The sequence below is a fragment of the Hemiscyllium ocellatum genome, unplaced genomic scaffold, assembly GCF_020745735.1.
Source record: "Hemiscyllium ocellatum isolate sHemOce1 unplaced genomic scaffold, sHemOce1.pat.X.cur. scaffold_278_pat_ctg1, whole genome shotgun sequence".
Taxonomy (NCBI): domain Eukaryota; kingdom Metazoa; phylum Chordata; class Chondrichthyes; order Orectolobiformes; family Hemiscylliidae; genus Hemiscyllium; species Hemiscyllium ocellatum.
The window spans coordinates 4,602-26,274 of NW_026868201.1; the positions used below are offsets into that span (position 1 = coordinate 4,602).

A 21,673-nucleotide genomic window follows, 5' to 3' on the forward strand; every position below is an offset into this window, starting at 1 on the left:
GACTCTACTTCATGATCTGATGCCAAATGCTTTCTCTGTAATGCCTTTCTTACCCATTATTGTTCGTGTTGCCCACTTGGCCTGAGTTTCCGCAAGGTTGTGATCCATTGAATATTTATATCCACCTTTTCTTCACCCTGTAACCACATCTCTCTGGTGTCTAAATCTCTTTTATCTCAGTGTCACAAATACATCTGCCTTATTGATAAGACTTCGCCCATTAAAAAAAACACATAATTTACTCTTTCGCACAATTTTTTATCACAAACCTATTCACTGATGTACAATTTTAGTTAAACTCTGCCCCATCCTGTTCCTTTCTGCTTGTCTTCAGCCACATTCCCATGTTGCTCCCATACTTCACCTTTTCTCTTTGGATTTGGAAAGCTCCTTTCACCCGAACCCTGTCCCTGCATCCTCTCTGTCAGTTTAAAGCCCTGTCCATAAACCTACTGACATGATTGGCCAGGACACTGGTCCCAGCACGGTTCCAGTAGGACTATCCTAATGGATTTTTTTATAAATCAGGTCGGGGATGTGGGTGTCTCTGGCTGACCAGCCTTTATTTCCTATCCCTATCTGCCCATGAGCTGAATAGCTTGCTCGGCCATTTCAGAGGGCATTTGAGAGGCAAACACATTGCTGTGGGTACGTCGTGCAGACCACGTGAGGATGATCAGATCTCGTTGTCGAAAGGGCAAGTGGGCGCCACGGGGTGGCTCAGTGATTAGCACTCCTGCCTCACAGCACCAGGGTCCCAGGTTCGATTCCAGCCCCGGACGACTGTGTAGAGTTTGCACATTCTCCCCGTGTCTGCGTGAATTGCCTCCAGATGCTCCGGTTTCCTCCCACAGTCCAAAGCCGTGTAGGTCAGGCGAATTGGCCATGCTAAATTGTCCATAATGTTAGGTGTATTAAGTTCGAGGGAGATGGGACTGAGTGGGTTACTCTTTCGAGGGATGGCATGGACTGGTTGGGTCGAAAGGCCTGTTTCCACACTGGAGGGAATCTAATCTAAGGGATTATGATTTTTGTACATCAGCAATGGTTTCATATTTGTTTATGGATTGTTAATTGCTATTTTTAAAATTATTGATTTTAAATTCCACCATATCTTATGATGGGATTCAAACCTGCCTCCCCTGAGCACTAACAGGTTTTGGACAAATGCGCTAACAATAATGTTACTGGGTCATCACTTCACCTGCTCACTGGTTGTTCATCCATGAGCACTGATACATGAAGCTAAACCCATTCTTCCAACATGATTGTGTGATCCTGAAGTCTTCCAGCACTCCGGTGATATCACTTAGTCTCTCCCCATATGGTATCCCTCCCTGTGGCTCTAATTGCTGCCTCTGTCAGTGTCTCTCACTCTTGCAGCTACTCCAGATCCTGAGCTAACAGAATTCTCCACTCCAGAGAGACGCAACAGCACAGGGCAGGGATGGAGCTTGGGATTTTCCAGATATCTGTGGGGTTCATTTCCATTCTCCTTGTGTAACCCTCACTGCATCAGTCTAATTTCCCATTCTGTCTATTTCTCTGTCTCCTGTAGGTAGTCAGGAAGTTCCTGACTCAATAGACTTCCCAACTGCTGTGTGTCTCATTCATCAACTCATTGAAGTTGGTTGGTCAGCCAGAGAGACAAAGGGCAGGGAGATCTGGAGCCTTCAATAAATCCTGCAGTGAGGTAAAATCACTCTCAGTGCACAGAGCAGGGAGCAATGGGAGGGCTGCAAACATCGGCTAACAATACATGATATAGATACAGTGCTGCGTGGGGAGCACAGTATAGACACACCCCATGCTCAATCACCACATCTACTTAAACTTAAATTGCACTGAGACAGCATCAGAAGTTCAGAGTTATCAATCCAGGCCTGCGATGTCTTAGTGAGCATCAGGACAACAGAGGGGAGAGTAGGCCTCCGACGAGATGTTGTGAATACTGCCTGGGATCTTTCTGTTCTGTGTTCTCCCTCCAACACCGTACTAAGACTCACTACTCTGCAACACTACATCTGTGGCATGGCTTGTGCACCAGTGTCTTCAGTCATTTTTAACTCCTACAATAGTCCCTGTCCCTGTAACCTCCTCCATTCCCGATCGTCCCTCCACATATTTGAAATGTACTGCATTCCATACTAATATCCCTATCGCTGTAACTTGCTTCAGTGTCTACAACATGCCTTATTTTGGTACATTAATCCTCTTTAACTGGATACAGAGTGATACAGCATGGAAACAGAACCTGTGGTCCAACTCCTCAATGCTGCCCATGTTACCTAAACTGAACGAATCTCATTTGCCTGCATTTGGCCCTTATCTCTTCAAACCTTCTCCTCTCCATGTACCGCCCAAATGTCTGTTCCATGCTGTAATTGTTCTTGTTTCTCCCATGTGTCTGAGGCAGCCTCTTCCGACTATGCACCATCCTCTGTGGATAATGTTCCCCCTCAGCTCCCTCTTTAAATCCTTGCTCTCTCACTTCCCGTTTATACCGTCGAATTTTGGTCTTACCTACTCTTGGTTATTGACCATTCTTAGGGTCACCCCATGGCCTCCTCTGCCCAAGGGAAATATTTAGGACAATGTTACAAATATCTCCAACGTATGTAACAAAGTGCTGGCCAATGACGGCAAATGTGCCAAATGTCGCTTTCCCCACCCTGTCCACCTGGTATGTCACTTCCGAGGAACAATGTAACTTGCACTCCCTGTTCTCGCTCTCTCTCTCTCTGTTCGACAACCCTGGTCAGAGCCCTTCCTTTAACTGTGTTAGTCCTCCCTGGTTTGTCTGAACAAAATCCAACACCTGAATTAAACTCCATCTTTCATTCCCTGGTCCACTGGCCCAGTTGGTCAAGATCCGCTTTGATAACCGTATTTACTGCCCACTACACCATTAATTTGATCATCAACAAACTTTCGCACAATCACTCCTACATTTCAATTTATGTAGATGATGCGCATCAGTGGACCCAGCCCTGACCCTTTCTTCAAGAAAGGAATAAAACCTTATTCTTGTCCTAGAGCCATACAGCATGGAAACTGACCCTTCAGCTGATACCCACCATCATCTAAAACTCAACTCTTCCCAGCCCCCTGTTGCTGGCCCATATAACTCCAACTCTTCCCTATTCACCTGTTTATCCAAATATCTTTTCAATGTTGTAATTGTACCCACATCAACCCCTTTCTCAGGAAGTTCATTCCACACTCAAACCACCCTCGGTGTAGCAAATTGCCCCATATCTTTTTTTTGAACATCTCTCTCCTCTAACCTTAAAATGTGGCCCCTCCTCTTGAGACTCCCCCATCCTGAGGAAAAGGCAACTACCATTAAATGGATCTATATTCCTTATTTTTTTCATAAACCTTAATAGTATAATGTCTCAACCTCCAGGCTCAAGTGAAAAAAGACTCAGCCTATCCAGCCATTTTTCAGAACTCAAGCCTTCCATACCCAGCAATATCCTGGTAAATCTCTTCTGAACGCCCTGCAGCTTAATAATATCCTCCATGTTAACTGGGCGACTAGTACTGGACAGAGTATTGCAGAACAGGCCTCGCAAATGTCTGTGCAATCTCAACATGACTTCCCAAATACTATACTCAATGGACTGAGCAATAGTCAGGCATGCAAAGCACTGAGTTATGCATCCTCTGATGTGAGCTTCAAGAATTATGTACCTGAACCCGGTGGTCACTCTGCTCTAAAACACTAACCGAGGCCTGAACATTAATTGTATAAGCTCTACCCTTCTTTGTTTTACAAAATGCATTACCTCGCATTTATTCAGATTGAATTCCATCTCTAGTTTTTCAGCCCATTCACTCACTTCATCAAGATCCCTTTGTAATCTCAGAAAACCTCCTTCACTGTCCATGATGCCACCCTCCAGCCTTCCAGCCCATCACACATGGCTGTCAGTAGTACACATACCTTTGCTAGGAGCTCCACAATTTCTTCCCTAGCATCCCACAGTTTCTTGTGATACACTTAATCAGGTTCTGGGACTTGTGATCGCTTTGTGTTTTAAAACCTTCAGCACCACCTCTTCTATAACATGCACCCTTTTCAAGTCATAGAAATATACAGCACAGAAACAGACCCTTTGGTCCCAAACTCTTCTAGGCTTACCAGAAGATATAAATACATCCATTCCCGTTTCCAGCATTGGGCCCATATACGTTTATGCCCATCCAGATACAATTACAACATTTAAAAGTTATCGGTCTCCATTACTTTCTCTCTCAGCTCATTCCATACACACACCACCATGTGTGTAAAGAAGCTGTCCCTTCAGTCCCTCTGTAAACCATTCACCTCGAACCTTAAACTTATGTCCTCTCGTTTTGGACTTCCCAACTTCTTGGAAAAGGCCTTGAATGCTTAGCCTATCCATGCTGCTCATGATCATATAAACATCTATAAGGTCATTCCTCAGTCTCCGATTCTCCATTGACAGTAACCCCAGCTTATTCAGCAACAACCCTGGCAATGTCTTGTAAATTTTTTCTGAGCCGTTTCAAGTTTCACAACATCCTTCCTGTAGCAGGGAGACTGGAATTGCAGAGGACTCCAATTGTGGTCTAACGTATTACTCTTGTTCCCTGAGTTCCCCAGTCTTTGTCCACAGTAAGTTCTGGAGTGAAAACACTGCTTAGGGTCTTAGCAAATATCCTGCAGTTCCACACATCGATGGCCTCATTGATCTTTAATGGACACTATTTTGTCCTGAGTTCCTTATGCACTCTTAATATACTGATACAATCACTTTTGGATTCCCCTTTCCTTCTCTGCTGAAGCTATTTCATTTAGCCTTTCTCCATTGCTGATCTCCACTCAAAGTGTATTCCTACAGCTCTTGTATATCCTCAGGGATTCCCTTGATCCAGCTGGCTATACCTGACATGTGTCCCTTTTCCTTGACCAGACCCTCAATAGACAGCCAGTGTTTCCGAATGCTGTCAGCATTGAGCTGCACACAAACAGGAAAATGCTGGCGCTGATCGATCAGTTTATCTCACTTTTAAAATATTCTCTCTTGCCAAACTTCCCTTTCCCTGTAAATAATTCCTTTCCCCAATCACATTTTGAAAGTTCCTGGCTAATACGATCAAGATTAATCAGGCCCCATTTTATAACTTGCACTTGTGGACCCGGCTTGTACTTTCCAAAGTTATTTTCAAACTACTAGAACTGTGGTCACTTGGCAAAGTGCTTTCCCACTCTCATCTCAGTCCCTTTCCCTACCTTGATTCCCAATGGGCAGTCATGTTTCACCCCTTTCTCTTTTCAGGCCATTGGCATATTGATTGGGAGTTTTCTGGAACACAATTACCAAATTCACCCTTGCAAACGCTGAACACTGGCAGTCCCAGTCTAGGTTTGGAAAGTTCAAAACTGTACCATAACAGCCCTATTATTATGGTTGATATTTAAGATGTCCCAACATATATGTCCCTCAGTCTGCTACGGATTATTCGGGATCAGCAGTCAGATCGTATCTAAGTGATGGCCCATTCTTATTTCTCAGTTCGACTAACATAGCTTCACTGGGCGATCCCTCTCTAAGTAAAAAATGAGGTCAGCAGTTGCTGGAGATCACAGCTGCAAATGTGTTGCTGGTCAAAGCACAGCAGGCCAGGCACCATCTCAGGAATAGAGATCCCTGTCTAAGTACTGCTAAGATGATTCATGCAATCAAAACCCACTACCACGCGTCCTCTCTTGCCTCCCCTTCCTGTAGCATCTCTACCTCGAAACAATGAACTGCCAGTCCTGCCCCACCCTCAGCTGTGTTTCTGTAATAACTATAATATCCCAGTCCCATGTTCCAATCCGTGCTTTGAGTTCATCTTCCTTTGCTGTCAGGCCCCTTGTATTGAAATAAATGCAGTTTAATCATCAGATTTCCCCAATTTCCTCCATGAACTCCTGTAGGCCCGACAGCTGTCCACATTTCTGTAACCTCCTGTGGCTCTATGCTCCTCCATTCCTGTGAAAACACCTCCAGTCCCCACAATCCTCGCAGTCTTGTCATCTGCTCCAGATCAGACCATTGCTGTCTCTGTTACCTCATGCAACCTTAGCAACGCCTCCTATTTGTGTCACTTCATTCAGATCACACCCTCTCCCGCTCCCATCATAATCCTTGCTATTTAGAACATGGAATTGCACATTCCAGTGCAAGCCCTTCAGCCCTCAATATTGTACTGACCTTTTATCCTACTCTGAAGATGAAACAGACCTTCATACCTTACATTTTACTATCATTGATGTGCCTATCCAAGAGTTGCTTAGATGTCTGTAGTGTGTTTGAATCTACGACCATGGCTAGCAGTGCATTTCACGCACCCACCATACTCTGTGTAAATAAAATACCAGTTCCGTCCATGCCGACAGGATATCCCAACCCAATCTCGACCTACCTGCCAGCACCTGGCCCGTATCCCTCTGATATCTAAGAGTTACCCTCCGCCACTTACCTTAAACTTATGTCCCCTTGTGGTAGCCATTTCGCCATGGGAAATAGTCTCTGGTTATCCACTCGATCTATGCCTCTCATTCCCTTGTACACCTCTATCATGTCACCATTCTTCCTTCTTCGCTCTGATCAGAAAAGCCCCAGCTTCCACAACCTACCTTCTATGGGCATGCCCTCCAGTCCAGGTTGCATCCTGCTCAATCTCCTCTGCACCGTCTTTAAAGCTTCCACATTCTTCGTGAAATGAAGCAAACAGAACGGTTCACAACATTCCAAGTGTGGTCTAACTGGGGTTCTGTAGAGCTGCAGCAAAACCTCGCATCTCTAAAACTCAATCCCCCTGCTAATGAAAGCCAAATCCCCATATACCTTCTTACACCCTGTCAACTTGGCTGGTACAGGTCCCTTTGTTCCTGCACGCTGCTAAGAATCCTGCCTTTAACCATGTAAAGGTTTTCTGCAGAATCCTCCAATCTCAAACAATCCCTACCTTTGTAAGTTCCTCCAGTCCCGACAAACTCATAAACTGTGAAACCTCCTCAAGTCCCTATATTCCTAATGTCTGCAAAATCCTGCCGTCCTGATGTCCCTTCATATCTCTGTAACCCCACCATCCTCCACTGCCCTTCTGGAGATCATTGCAGACGAAGGAGGATTTGGAGAGTCTGGGCCATGTTACGAGGTATGAACCTGGAGGATTGTACAAATGTAGGAAAGGACTTGGGATCTGCAGGAGGTTGCGGGATTCATAGAACCTGCAGGATGAGACTGAGGATGGGTTGTGGAACCTGGAGGATATTATGATTTGAACCACAGGTAATTTTTGATTGGACCTTTCAGCCGATCTTAAAGTCATAGAGGCGGACAGCGTGGAAACAGATCCTTCAGTGAAACCCGTCTATGCCGAAAGGATATTCCAACCCAATCTAGTCCCACCTGCTAGTACCTGGCCTATATCCCTCCAAACTCTTTCTATTCATATATCCATCCAAATGCTTCTTAAATGTTGCCATTGTACCATCTGTAAGATCGGCTGAAATATCCAATCAAAAATTACCTCTAGTTCAAATTATAACATCCTCCAGGTTCCGCAATACATTCACGGTCCCATCCTGCAGGTCAGATATGCTAAGCCAGTGTAGTCCCACCTGCTAGCACCCGGCAAAATATTCATTTAGTATCTCCCACATTTTCTGTGGCTCCACACAAAGGCCGCTTTGCTGACATTTGAGGGGCACTATTCTCTCCCTAGTTACTCTTTGTCCTTAATACATTTGTAAAAAACCCTTTGGATTCTCCATAATTCTATTTGCCAGAGCTATCTCATGTCCCTGTTTTGCCCTCCTAATCTCCCTCTTAAGTATACTCCTACTTTCTTTACACTCTTCCAAGGATTCACTCGATCTATCCTCTCTATACCTGACATATGCTTCCTCCTTTTTCTTAAGTTAACCCTCAATTTCTTTAGTCATCCAGCATTCCCTATACCTACCAGCCTTTCCTTTCACCTTGACAGGAATATACTTTCTCTGGATTCTTGTTATCTTTTCTGAAGGCTTCCCGTTTTCCTGCCGTCCCTTTACCTGTGAACATCTGTCTCCAAACAGCATTCGAAAGTTCTTGCTTAATACCGTCAAAATTGAGCTTTCTCCAATTTAGAACTTTATCTTTTAGATCTTATCTATCCTTTTCCATCACTATTTTGAAATTAATAGAATTATAGTTGCTGGCCCCAAAGTGATCACCCACTCACACCTCAGCCACTTGCCCTGTCTTATTTCCCAAGAGTAGGTCAAGTTTTACACCTTCTCTAGAAGGTACATACACATACTGAATCAGACAATTGTCTTGTACACACGTAAGAAATGCATCTCCATCTAAACCTTTAACACTATGGCAATCCCAGTCAATATTTGGAAAGTTGAAATCCCCTACGATAATTACCCTATGATTCTTAAAGAAAGCTGAGTTCACCTGACAAGTTTGTTTCTCAATTTCCCTCTGACTATTGTCATCTATAATACAATTCAAACATGGTGATCACCCTTTTGTTATTTCTCAGTTCCACCCAAATAACGTCCCTGGATGTAGTTCCGGGAATATCCTCCCTCAGAACAGCTGTAATGCTATCCCTTATCCAAAAGGCCACTCCCCCTCCTCTCTTGCCTCCCTTTCTATCCTTCCTGTAGCATTTGTATCCTAGAACATTAAGCTACAAGTCCTTCCATCCTTGAGCCATGCTTCTTAATTGCTATGAGATCCCAGTCCCATGTTCCTAACCATGCCCTGAGTTCATCTTCCTTTCCTGTTCGGCCCCTTGCATTTAAATAAATGCAGTTTAATTTATTAGTCCTACCTTGTCCCTGCCTGCCCTGACTGTTTGACTCACTTGCGTTCTCAGCTGTACCTGTCTCAGATCGAGCTCCCAAAATCCTCCCTGTGTTTGTTACCACGGCCCATCCCTGCATTCCTCCAGATCCGTGTAAAGTCCACCCATTCCTAAAACTTTCCCTGTATCTGTCACCTGTTCTAGCTTCCACAACCCTCCCTATCTCTGTAAGACACACCCCACCCCAGTTACTGCAGCCCGCTGTATCACTAAATGCCAGTAGTCACTATAATATCAGAGTAAGTGTGAAAGCAGGAATACTGTACTGGGTTACATGATCAGTCATGATCATATTGAATGGTGGGACCGACTCTGTGCTCAAATGTCCGATACCTGCTCTTCTTTCCTGTGCTTCTCTATAAACTTATTATCTCCATAACCTCCTTCAGTCCCCACAGCCCTCCCTATCTCTGTAAATTCCTTCAGTCCCCATAAATCTTCCTATCCATGTAAGCTGAATTCTTCCCCACAAACCTCCATAACTCCATAACCTCCAAAAGTCCCCACAACCCTCCCTATCTCCACAATCTCATCCAGACCCAACGACCCTCCCATTCAGAGTAACCTCCTTCTATCTTAGTGGGAGCAGCACGGTTGGACAGTGGTTATCACTGCTGCCTCACAGCGCCAGAGTCCCAGGTTCATTTGCCGCCTCAGACGACTGCCTGGATTGAGTTTGCACATTCTCCCCGTGTCTGCGTGTGTTTCCTCCGGGTGCTCCGGTTTCCTCCCACAGACCAAAAATGTGGAAGTCAGGTGAAGTTGCCATGGTAAATTGCCCATAGTGTTAGGTGCATGGATAAACTAGGGGAATGGGTCTGGTTGGGTGCGCTACGGCGGGTTAGTGTGGACTTGTTGGGCCGATGGGCCTGTTTCCACACTGTAAGTAATCTAATCCTCATGATCTTCCTGATCTGTGCAACCTCCTTCAGTCCCAACAGCCCTCCATGTCTCTTTGGCCTCTTTCAGGCCCTACAGCACTCCCTATCTCCTTCTTCAGTCACCACTACACTCTCTGTGTCCATAATCTCATTCAGCCCATACATCACTCCCAATCTCATACTGTTCTTCAGTCACCACGACCTTCCCTATTTCCAAAACCTCTATTACCTGTTGACCCTGTAAGCTACCTTTTTCAAATTGATAAGCAAGAACTCCCATTACCCTTTCTGCTGTCAGTCTGAAACCAAATAGTTTTACCCTGACAGTAAATCGGGTGCTGAAATGTGTTTGAAATGATATGTCAAAAACAATAACTGGACCCTTAGAAACACATTTAATAAAAAGAGAATGTGGTTTTGAGCCTGTTGGATTGTATTTTTATTGGTGTGAGTATAAATGGCAGAATAGATACGGCTGTAGGAGTGGCTGTACCGAGTATACGGTTTATTTAAATTTTCATAAACCTTTTACACAAGTTTCAATAACAGCTGAGGACTAAGTTGGTAGAAAATAGGAGATGGGTTCGATATTAGACAAAGTAGTGTTGTCAGTATTTACTGTGGAGAAAGACATGGAAGCTCGCGATCTTCGGGAAATAAATAGTGATGTCTTGGAAAGAATCCACACCAGAGAAGAGAAAGTGCTGGAATCTTAAAACAAATAAAGGTAGATCAATCCTCAGTAGCTCATTATGTCTATCCTCGAATATTGTGGGAAGCTAGGGAAGAGATTGCAGTGTCCCCGACAAGGATAAGTATATTATCAACAGACACAATGAGTGACTGGAAGACTGGAGGGCGGCTAATGCTGTTCCATCACTTAAGGTCTGCAGGGAAAAGCCAGGAAATTACAGTCCCGTGAGCCCAGTGATGGTGAAGTTGTTGGAGAAGATTCTGAGAGAAAGGAACTATATACATTTGGAAAGTCAAGGGCTGATTAGAGAGAGTCAGCATGGCTTTGTGAGTGGGAAACCGTGTTACACAAACCGGATTGACTCTTTTGAGGAGTTGATCAACAGATAGTTAAAGGCAGAGTGGTCAACGTTATCTCTGTGGACTTCAGCAAAGCATTTGCCAAGAGTCCAAGCGATGTAGAACATCTAATCAAGAGGAAGAAGGAAGATAACTTAATGTTGAGGAACCAAGGATCAGAAGCAGGGCTCTAGAGAGTTACATGGGGCAGTACGATGGCTCAGTGGTTAGCACTGCTGCCTCATAGCACCAGGGACACGATTTAGATTCCAGCCCCTGCTGGCTCTGCGGAGGTTGCACATTCTGTCCATGTCTGCATGGGATTCCGACTGGTGCTTCGGTTTCCAAAGATGAGCAGGTTAGGTGAATCAGCCACGCGTTGTTCAAGAAAGGGAATAGAGATAATCCTAGGAACTATAGACCTGTCAGTCTTCTGTCTGTGATGTGCAGATTATTGGAGAGGACTCTGAGAGACAGGATTCATGATTCCTTGGAAAACCATAGTTTGATTACAGAGAATCAGCATGGCTTAGTAAGGGACCGTTCATGCCTCACAAATCTTATTGAATTCTTTGAGAATGTGACAAAACACATTTATGGCTCATTGGGAAAGTACAGAGCATGGGATACAGGGAAACCTGTCTGTCTGGATACAGAATTCCTGGCCCATAGAAGACAGAGGGTGATGACAGATGGAAATCATTCAGCGTGGAGCTCGTGACCAGTGGTTTTCTGCAGGGAGAGGTTACAGGAGCTCTGCTCTTTGTGATTTTATGAATGACTTGCATGTGTGAGTGGAAGAGTGGGTTAGTAAGTTTTCCAGTTATATGAAGGTTGGTGGAGAGGTGAATATTGTGGATGTCTGTTGGTTGTTTCAATGGGACATTGTCAGGATGTAGAGCTGGGCGGAGAAGTGGCAGATGAAGTCAAATCAGGAAAAGTGTGAAGTGACTCGTTTTGCAGAATACAGTGGTAAAGGCAGAATACTGGTTAGTGTGGAGGAACAGATGGATCTTGGATTTCATGGCCAGAGATCCGTCAAAGTTGTCACACAAGGTGATAATGTTGTTAAGAAGGAATATGTTGTATTGGCTTTCATGAGCTGGGGGATTGAGTTTTAAAGCCATGAGGTTATGCTGCAGCTCTGGAGAGCCCTGTTTAGACCACACTTAGAATATTGTATTCTGTTCTGATCCCCTCATTACAGGAAGGATGCGGAAGCTCGAGAGAGGGTAAAAAGAAAATTTGTCAGGATACTGCCTGGACTGGAGAGCATGTCGCATGAGGAAATGTTGAGGGAGCTAAAGCGTTTCTCATTGGCGTGAAGAAGGGGACAGGGCGACTTGTTAGAGGTGAACAGGCTGGTGTGAGGCATAGATAGAGTGAATAGTGAGAGACCTCTTTATTCCATGGCATACATGGTACAAGGGGGCATTATTGTAAGGTGATTGGAGGATGGGGAAGGGGAGATTTCAGATGTAGGTTCTTTGCACAGGAAGTGGTGGGAGGGTGTAACAGATCCTTGGATAGGCACATGGATGGTAGCAAAATGATATGTATGGAAGTTTGATCTTATAGTTGGATAAAATGTTGGCATGGCATCATGGCCGAAGGGTCTTGTGCTGTACTGTTCTGTGTTCTACGTTCTGTTTGGTAAACTGATTAATAAGCTCAAATCAATGTAAAAGGATGTGACATTCAGGAGGAGCTAGTCAACTGGATGCAAAATTGGCTTGATGGTAGGAGACAGAGGGTGATGGGAGACATGTTGTTTTTTCTGACTGGAGGCATGTGACCCGCGGGGTAGTGGGTCCACTGCTGTTTGTCATTTGGATAAATGTTTTGGATTGGAATATTGGTTTCCTGGTAAGTAAGCTTCTTGGGTGACATTGACATTGGTGGTAAAGTGGACAGTGATGAAGGTTATCTGTGATACAACAGGATTAACAGTACTGCTGGGATAGTTGGATGAAGAATAGCAGATGGAGTTTAATTAGATAAACGCAAACTGTTCCATTTTGGTGAAACAAACCAGGGTTGGCCCTATACAGTTAATATTCGGGCCCTGGCTGGTGTTGTCAGTCAGAGACACAGGGATTCAGGTACACAGTTCTTTGAAAGAGGTGTCACAGTAAGATAGGCTGGTGAAGCAGGCGTTTGGGATGGTTCCATTCATTGGGCAGAGCATTGAGAGTAGGATTTGGGATGTCAAGATGCTGCCTGACCTGCTGTGCTTTTACAGCACCACTATAATCTAGACTCTGTTTTCCAGCATCTGCAGCCCTTGTTATTACCATGTTACATCTGTACAAGACACGGGTGAGGTCACCGAAAAAGTATTGCTGATCTGTAGGAAGAACTCATCAGGTTGACTGACCTCCTTTAGTGAAGGACATCTGACATTCTAACCTGCTATGACCGACATGTGACTCCAGACCCAAAGCAAAATGTCTGACTCTGTGCTATCCTCTGGGCAATTCGCAGTGGGACAAAGAATGCTGGTCCAATCAGTGACACCCAAAACCCATTAATGACTAAATTAAAATACATATGTCCCTCCCTATCTCTGCAAACCCCTCCATCTTCAACAATCCCTATTGGCTTTGTAACACCGTTCAGGCCCTGACCACTCTCTGTAACACTCGCACCAACTCCAACACCTTCACCTCTCCCTGTTCCTGTCGTGTCATTAAATCCTGATCATGATTCCCCTTCCCACTGCCCTCCTGCTGCTAGCAGACCCTTTGCAATCCCTCTAACACTTACTCCTCAAATTTTCTCTTACTTCAGGATTTTAAGAACGTTTTGATGATCATCCAAGCCTCATAATCTATTATGATCCATTTTAACCTGAGTGAGGGACGGGTGGGAATTTCTTGCTGAGTTTTGATCTGTTTCAATGGAATGTCCTTTTGTTGAGTATGTTTCACTGTCTCTTTAAATGTTTTCCACTGTTCATTTACAGACACGTATTTCAGTTTGTTCAGCCTGTTTATCATGGTCAGTTCTCCTCTCATCCTCATGTAACTGGCTATTTTTGTTTCTAGTTGTAAATTTTCCTTCCTGTGATTCACATTAAAACTTTATATTTCTTTAAACATGACATTATCAAAATTTCCCGGAGGATCTCTCCAGGTGACATTACTCAGTCACTAAGCTTCATCACACATCAGTTGATTTGAGATAGTTATGTTATAGCCAGTTTCACAATGTGTTTCAAAGAAGCACTGAAAAAAAATCTCCCAACTCCCCTTTCAATGTCACTGTTGTCCGTGTAATTGGCAAGATTATGCAAACAGAAGAACGTGAGGACTGCAGATGCAGGCCAGGCAGCATCCGAGGAGCAGGAGAATCGACTATAGGAGATTATACGAATATTGAAGTTGCACTGAATTATCCCCAGGCCTTTGTTAAAAATTCCAATGATTTCCTGTTTAATGCAGTGATGAGCAATGAAATGTTGTTCGCTGGCTAAAACTGTTCTGCTGCTTGTGTCCTTGGCAAGTAGTAGCCAGAATTTACATTCAAACTGACACTACTTCATGATCTGCGGCCAAATGCTTTCTCTGTAATGCCTTTGTTACCCATTATTGTTAATATTGTCCATTTTGCCTGAGTTTGCACAAGATTGTGAACCATTGAATATTTATGTTCACCATGCAGCTGTATCCATGTCTCTCTGCTATCTAAATCTCTTTTATCTCTGAGTCTTAAATCCATCTACCTTATTGCAGCGACGTTGTCCATTCAAAAAAATCCCTACTCTTTCCTATAATTTCCTGTCAAAACTGTATTCGCTGATGTACAATTTTAGTTAAACTTGGTCCCACCGTGTTACTTTCTGCTTGTCTTCAGTCACATCTCCATGCTGATCAGATGCGTCTCCTTTTCTATTTGGATATGGAAAGCTCCTTTCACCTGAACCCTGTTCCTGCATCCTCTCTGTCAGTTTAAAGCCCTGTCCATAACCTACCGACATGACTGGCCAAGACACCGGTCCCAGCACGGTTCCAGTGGGATCATCGTAATGGATTATTTTTTAAATCAGGTATGGGATGTGGATGCCTTTGGCTGACCAGCCCTTCTTGCCTATCCCTTGCTGTCCTTGAGCTGACTAACTTGCTCAGCCATTTCAGGGGATAATTGAGAGGCAACCACTTTGCTGTGGGGATGTCATGCAGATCACGTCAGGATGGGCAGATGTCTTTCCCGAAAGGAGAAGTGTTTGGATTTGTTGTACATCAACAATGATCTCATACTTATTTGTGGTTTGTTAATCACTATTTTTAAACTAATTGATTTCAAATTACACCTTTTCTGATAGTGGGAATCCAACTTGCCTCCCCTGAACATTAGCTGAGATTTGGGATGCATGCTTTAGCAATAATGCCACAAGGCCATCACTTCACCTGCACACAGGTTGCTCACTTGGGACCGGTTATTCCAGTGCACCATGGAGCAAAACGCGTTCTTCCAACACAATTATGTGATCCTGTTATCTTCCAGCGCTCTGGTGATATCACTTATTATCTCGTTTTCTCTCTCTCTCTCTCTCTCTCGCTTTCTCTCGCTCTCTCTCGATTGCAGCTACATCAGATCCTGAGCTAACAGAATTCTCTATTCCAGAGAGACGAAGCAGCACATGCCAGGGATGGAAACTTGGATTTTCCAGATGTCTGTGGTGGTACTCAGTGCCATTTTTAATCCTCACTGCATCAGTCTAATTTCCCATTTTGTCCATTCCTCTATCTCCTCGAGGTACTCAATTAACTTCCCAGCTGCTGGGTGTCTCGTCCATCACCACATTGAAGATGGTTGGTCAGCCAGAGAGACAAAGGGCAGGGAGATCTAGAGCCTTCAATAAATCCTGCAGTGAGGTAAGATCACTCACAGTGCACAGAGCAGGAATCAAAGAGAGGGCTATAAATATCGGCTAACAAGACATGACATAGATACAGTTCAGGAGGGGGAGCACAGTACACACACCCCCCTGGCCCAATCACCACTCCTAATGTAAGATCTGTTGTACTAAGACTCACTACTCTGCAACAGTGTATCTATGGCATGTCTTGTGCACCAGTGTCTTCAATAATGTGTAACTCCTATAACAGATCCTATCTTTGTAACCTCCTCCTAGCCCAATAGTCCCTCCACATATTTGAAATGTACTGAATTCCAGACTACCATCTCTATCGATGTAACTTGCTTAAGTGTCCACAACATGTCTTATCTCGGTAGTCTCCTCCTCCAATAACTGGAGACAGAGTCATGCAGTACGGAAACTATTCCTTCAATCCAACTAATCCATGCTGACCAAAGTCCATGAATGAGTCACATTTCCCTGCATTTGACCCAAATCCCAGAAACCTTCTCCTCCCCATGTACCTGCCCAACTTTTCCATGTTGTAATTGTAGTTTTCTCTACCACTTCCCCGGAAACTCATCCCATACTTGCACCACCCTCTGTGCAGAAAATTTTCTCCTAACATCTCTTTTAAGTCTTTCCTCCCCAATGTCATATTTATGCACACTAGAACACAGAAGATGACAGCGCAATACAGGCCCTTCGGCCTTCGATTTTGGGCCAACGTGTGGAACCAATCTGCAGCCCATCGAACCAACACTATTCCAGTTCTTATCCATATGTCTATCCAATGACTGTTTAAATGCCCTTAAAGTTGGAGAGTCTACCACTGTTGCAGGCAATGCATTTCATGCCCCAACTATTCTGAGTAAAGAACCTACCTCTGGCATCTGTCCCATATCTATTTATTAATATTAATATCTATCTCAATTTAAAGCTATCTCCCCTCGTGCTAGGCATCGCCATCCAAGACAAAAGGCTCTCACTGTCCAACCCATCTCACCTGCAAATTTATCTTTTATGTCTCAATTAATTGACCTCAAACACATTCTCTTGTACAAAAAAGCTTAAAGTCCCTCAGCCTTTCCTCATAAGACCTTCCCTCCATGCCAGGTAACTTCCGAGTAAATCTCCTCTGAATCCTTTCCAAAGCTTACACATCCATCCTGTAATGCAGTGACCTGAACAAATGTGGCCACACCAGAGTTTTGTATAGCTGCAGCATGGTCTAATGGTTCCGAAACTCAATCCCTCTACCAATACAAGCTCACACACTGAATGGCTTCTTAGAAAATCCATAAACCTGGGTGGCAACTTTGAAGGATCTATGCACTTGGATATAGAGATCTCTTTGTTCATCTACACTACCAACAATCTTACCATTATCGCAGTACTCTGTGTTCCTGTTACTCCCTCCAGAGTGAATCGCCTCATTTCTTTCCACATTCAACTCCATTTGCGAACTTTCAGTCCAGCTGTCTATCTATACCTTTCTGTAACCTACAGCATCCTTCGTCACTATCCACAACTCTACCGACCTTAGTGTCTTCTGCAAATTTACTAACCCATCCTTCAACGCCCTCGTTCAGGTCATTTATATAAATGACAGCAACAATGGACCTAAAACACATCCTGGCAGTACCCACCAGTAACTGAACTCCATGATCGATATTTCCCATCAACCAATACTCTCTACCTTCTTTCAGTGAGCCACTTTCTGATCCAAACTGCTAAATCACCCACAATCCCATGCCTAGTATTATCGGCAAGAGCCTACCATGGGGAACCCTAGCAAATGCCTTATTGAAATATATATACACCACATCAACTGCTTTACCCTCATCCATCTCTTTGTTCACCTTCTTAAAGATCTCAATAAGGTTTGTGAGGCACGACCAACCCTTCACAAAATCGTGTTGACTGTCCCTAATCAACTTACTCATCTCCAGATGAATATAAATCCTATCCCTTCCAAGCCATTCCAACACTTTACCCAGAATCAAATTAAGACTCACAAGTGTATAACTACCAGGATTGTCTCCACTCCCCTGCTTGGGATGGCACGGTGGCGCAGTGGTTAGCACTGCTGCCTCACTGTGCCAGAGACCCGGCTTCAGCCAACTGTCTGTGTGGAGTTTGCACATTCTCCCCGTGTCTGTGTGGATTTCCTCCGGGTGTTCCGGTTTCCTTCCACAGTCCAAAATGTGCAGGTTAGGTGAATTGGCCACTAAATTGCCCAGAGTGTTAGGTGAAGGAATAAATGTAAGGGAATGGGTCTGGGTGGGTTGCTCATCAGAGGGTCGGTGTGGACTTATTGGGCCGAAGGTCCTGTTTCCACACTGTAAGTAATCTATTCTAAGGGGGCAACATTTGCTCTCCTCCAACCTTCTGGCACTATTCCAGTAAACATTGACGACATAAACATCAAAGCCAAAGGCTTGGCAATCTCCTTCCTGGATTCCCCGTGAATCCGGGAATAAATCCCATTCGGCCTCGGGGATTTAACTATGTTTAGACTTTACAGACTTGCGAACATCTCCTCCTTCTGCACTTCGATCCAGTCCAGTTCAGGACCTAGGGCTTTCTCTACCTTTGTGTTCTAAGACCTCCAGCACCACCTATTCTGTAAAGAGAACTCTTTTGGAGCCATAATTTTCTCTTTAACTGACTTGTCTGCAGTAATTTATGACATAAAAGGTTCATTTAGGGTCTCACCCATCTTCTGTGGCTCCATACATGGATGGCCTTATTGCTCTGTGCGGGGCCCTATTGTCTCTCTAGTCGCTTTTCGTATGTGTGTGCTGTAGAATGTCATTGCATTCTCCTTAACCTTAACTACCAAAGTTATCTCATCCTCCCCTCCACCCCATGTTGCTTTCCAACTTGTCTGTCTTCTCCGTTTCTCTCAAACCCTCTAGTATCCATAACATCTTCGTCAATCCTTGCTCTATTTACAGTTTCAGTAAATGCTTCCTGAAGCAGGAGGATCAGAATTCTATGCAGTACTCCAACTGGGGACCCAGCAATGCCTTGTACAGCCCATCATGATGTACCAACTCAGAGACTCAATGCTCTGACCCATGACGGCAAGTGTGCCGAATGTCCCTTTCCCCACCATGTCCACCTGCGATGCCACTTCCAAGGAACAATGTAACTATATCCCTTGGTCTCTCTCTCTGTTCGATAACACTGCCCATGGCCCGACCATTAACTGTTAGTCCTCTTTAGTTTACCTTAACAAAATCCATCATCTTAATCCAACTCCATCTTTCATTCTTGGCCCACTGGCTCAGTTGTTCGCGATCCCATTCGATAACTGTATTCCCTGCCCACGAAAACCCGTGTTATATACAGACTTTTATCAACAAACGTACTAACAATGACTCTTATGCTCTTGCAGAAATATTTTCTGTAAATGATGCATAACAATGGACCCAGCACTGTTCCTTATGGCACACTGCTGGTCATAGACCTCCAGTCGACACAACAACCCTTTCCCACCACTCTGTTTCCCACTGTCAAGCCAATTTTGTATCCAGTTGTCTATCTCTCCCTGCTCCCATGTGATCTAACCTTACTAACAAGTTTTCCACGCTAAACCTTGTCCAAGGCCTTGCTATGGTCAGCATAAACACAGTCTCCTGTTATGTCTTCTATCTTCTTAGTCACGTCTTCAACAAACTCAGGCAAGTTTGTGAGACACTACTTGTGTACTTTGTGTCCCTAATCAACCCTTGCCTTTCGAAATGCACGTAACTCCTGTCCCTCAGAGACCCCTCCAACACCGTACGCCACACTAATATCAAGCCAATTTGTCTTTAGGTGCCTGGCTTTCCGTCGCAGCAGTGTTAAATACTGGCACAACATTAAACACCCTCCAGGCTTCCAGCTCATCACCCGTGGCTGTCACTGATATAAATAACTCTTTAAGGGGCACTTCTTCTTGAGTTTCCCACGATGTCCTCGGATATACATGATTAGCTCCAGGGATTTGTCTTTTTTTAATGTGTTTTTAAAACTCCAGCTCCTCATTTTCTGATATGCAGAGTCTTTTGAAGACTTTATTTCCCTGACCTCCCCAGTCTTTAAGTACTGATGTGAAATTTTCGTTAAGGATCTCACTCATCTGCTGTGGTTCCACACATAGATTATCCCTTTGATCTTTAAGGGGACACATTCTGTCCCTAGTTAATCTTCTGACGTTAGTATTCATGGAGAATCCCTTTGGATTTTCCTCAGCATTACCAGCCAAGGTTTTCTCAGGTCTCCTTTTTGGCCTCCTGCTCTCCCACTTCAGTGTATTACTGTACCCACAATGTTCCTTGAGGAATCCAGCTGGCCATATATGACATGGGCTGCCTTTTTCCTGACCAGAACCTCAATACCCCCAATCATCCAGAACTTTCTACTTGTAATCAGCATTGTCTTTCGCACTAACAGAAATATCCTCACCCTGGACTCTCATTTTTTCTTTCTTTTGAAAGCTTCCCATCTGCCTGAGGTCCATTTACCTGCAAATAGTTTCCACAATCAACAGCTAAAAGCTCTTGACCAATACCTTCTGGATTGGGGCAGGACAGTTTTGATGTTTCACTTGTGGAACAGGCCTGTCCTTTTCCATAACTGTTTTCAACCTAATACAGTTGTGTCACTTTGTAAAGATTATCCCCAAACTAACCCCTCAGTCCCTTTCCCTACCTTTTTCCCCAAGGGGAGGTCAGGTTTTGCCCCTTTTCTCCAGGGGGATGGTGAGTAACCAGTGGTAATTGTGCACATCAGTACACATGATATAGATACAGTTAGGTGGGTTCTGGTCAAGTGAGTATCTGGATTAGGTAAGAAGTTAAAAAGCAGGGCAACAAGGGTTGTGAACTCCCGATTACTCCCAGGGCTTATGGAAAATGATAGGAGAGGTCCACAGGTTAAGGAGCTATGCAGGAACACAGCCAGTTTTGCGGCAATGAAGCAGGACCTAGCTGAGGTTGAGTGGGGGAGTCTGTTTGAAGGAAAAGAAACGACTGGAAAATGGGAGGCTTTTAAAAGTGTGATACTGAAAATGCAGGGTCGGTATGTAACTGTAATGGTGAAGGGAAAAGTGGCAGGTTGAGGGACCCCTGGCTGATGAGGGATATTGAGGCTCTGGGCTGGCAAATGAAGTTGGTATACATTGGGTTTAAGGTTTCCATATCTCCCGAAACTCTTCCAGCTCTAAAGACACAATCAATCTGTGGAGACCCTATAATCTTCTCAGTTCTCTGCCACACTCCGATCTGTCGAACCCAGTCCAGTCTCTATAACTGTTCTAATCCAGTTCCTAAAGGAACCACGGTCTGTGTATAATGCTCTCATTACTATCACCCATCTTCTCAATGTCTGCTCCTCCAGTATTTCCACCCATCTACTAATCTGCATAAACCTTCTCCAGCTCTTACACCCTTATCTGTGTTAACGACAACCTCCCCTACAACACTTTCCCACTTAGGCCAAACTGGAGGAGGTTACTAATGTTCCTTTATCTGTGTAACTGTCTCCAAGCAAAATTGCTGTTCTCACCTCCAGGAAAATCTGTCCGATTCCACATCCTCCATGTCTAAATAACACCAGAACCTAACAATTTCGAGATATCTAAACGTCTTTAGTCCCGACTACCCTCGAAATGTATGTTTTTTCTTCGCGTCTATACAACCTACATAGTCTCTGTAATCTGCTCCATTCCCTCAATAGTCCCTGTCAGTATAAACCAGCGCTGACCTACCACTATCCTTTTCCCTGTAAACTGCTCCATCCCTCCCAACCTCCCCATCTCCACGAACGCCTGCAGGCCCTACAGCTCTCCATATTTCTGTAACCTCATGTGGCTCTATGGTCCTCCCTCCCTGACAAACCATCTGCAGTCCCCATATCCCTCCCAATCCGAGTCCTCTGCTCCAGATCAGACCATCAGGTCACTATAAACACCTCCACTTCTGACAACTCTTCCTATTTGTGTAACCTCGTTCAGACCCCATAC

At 44.4% G+C, this 21,673-nt stretch overlaps 1 long non-coding RNA gene across 2 annotated transcripts in view; it reads left to right on the forward strand.

Annotated features, from left to right (window-relative positions):
• Nucleotides 1-1,627: 1,627 nt before the first annotated feature.
• The window catches only part of LOC132812494 (uncharacterized), a 39,119-nt gene continuing 19,073 nt past the window's right edge, over nucleotides 1,628-21,673 (forward strand). For both annotated transcript variants that reach the window (XR_009643677.1, XR_009643676.1), the window contains exons 1-2: nucleotides 1,628-1,693; nucleotides 15,426-15,676. This is a non-coding gene — a long non-coding RNA (uncharacterized LOC132812494). The remainder of the gene's footprint in view (nucleotides 1,694-15,425; nucleotides 15,677-21,673) is intronic.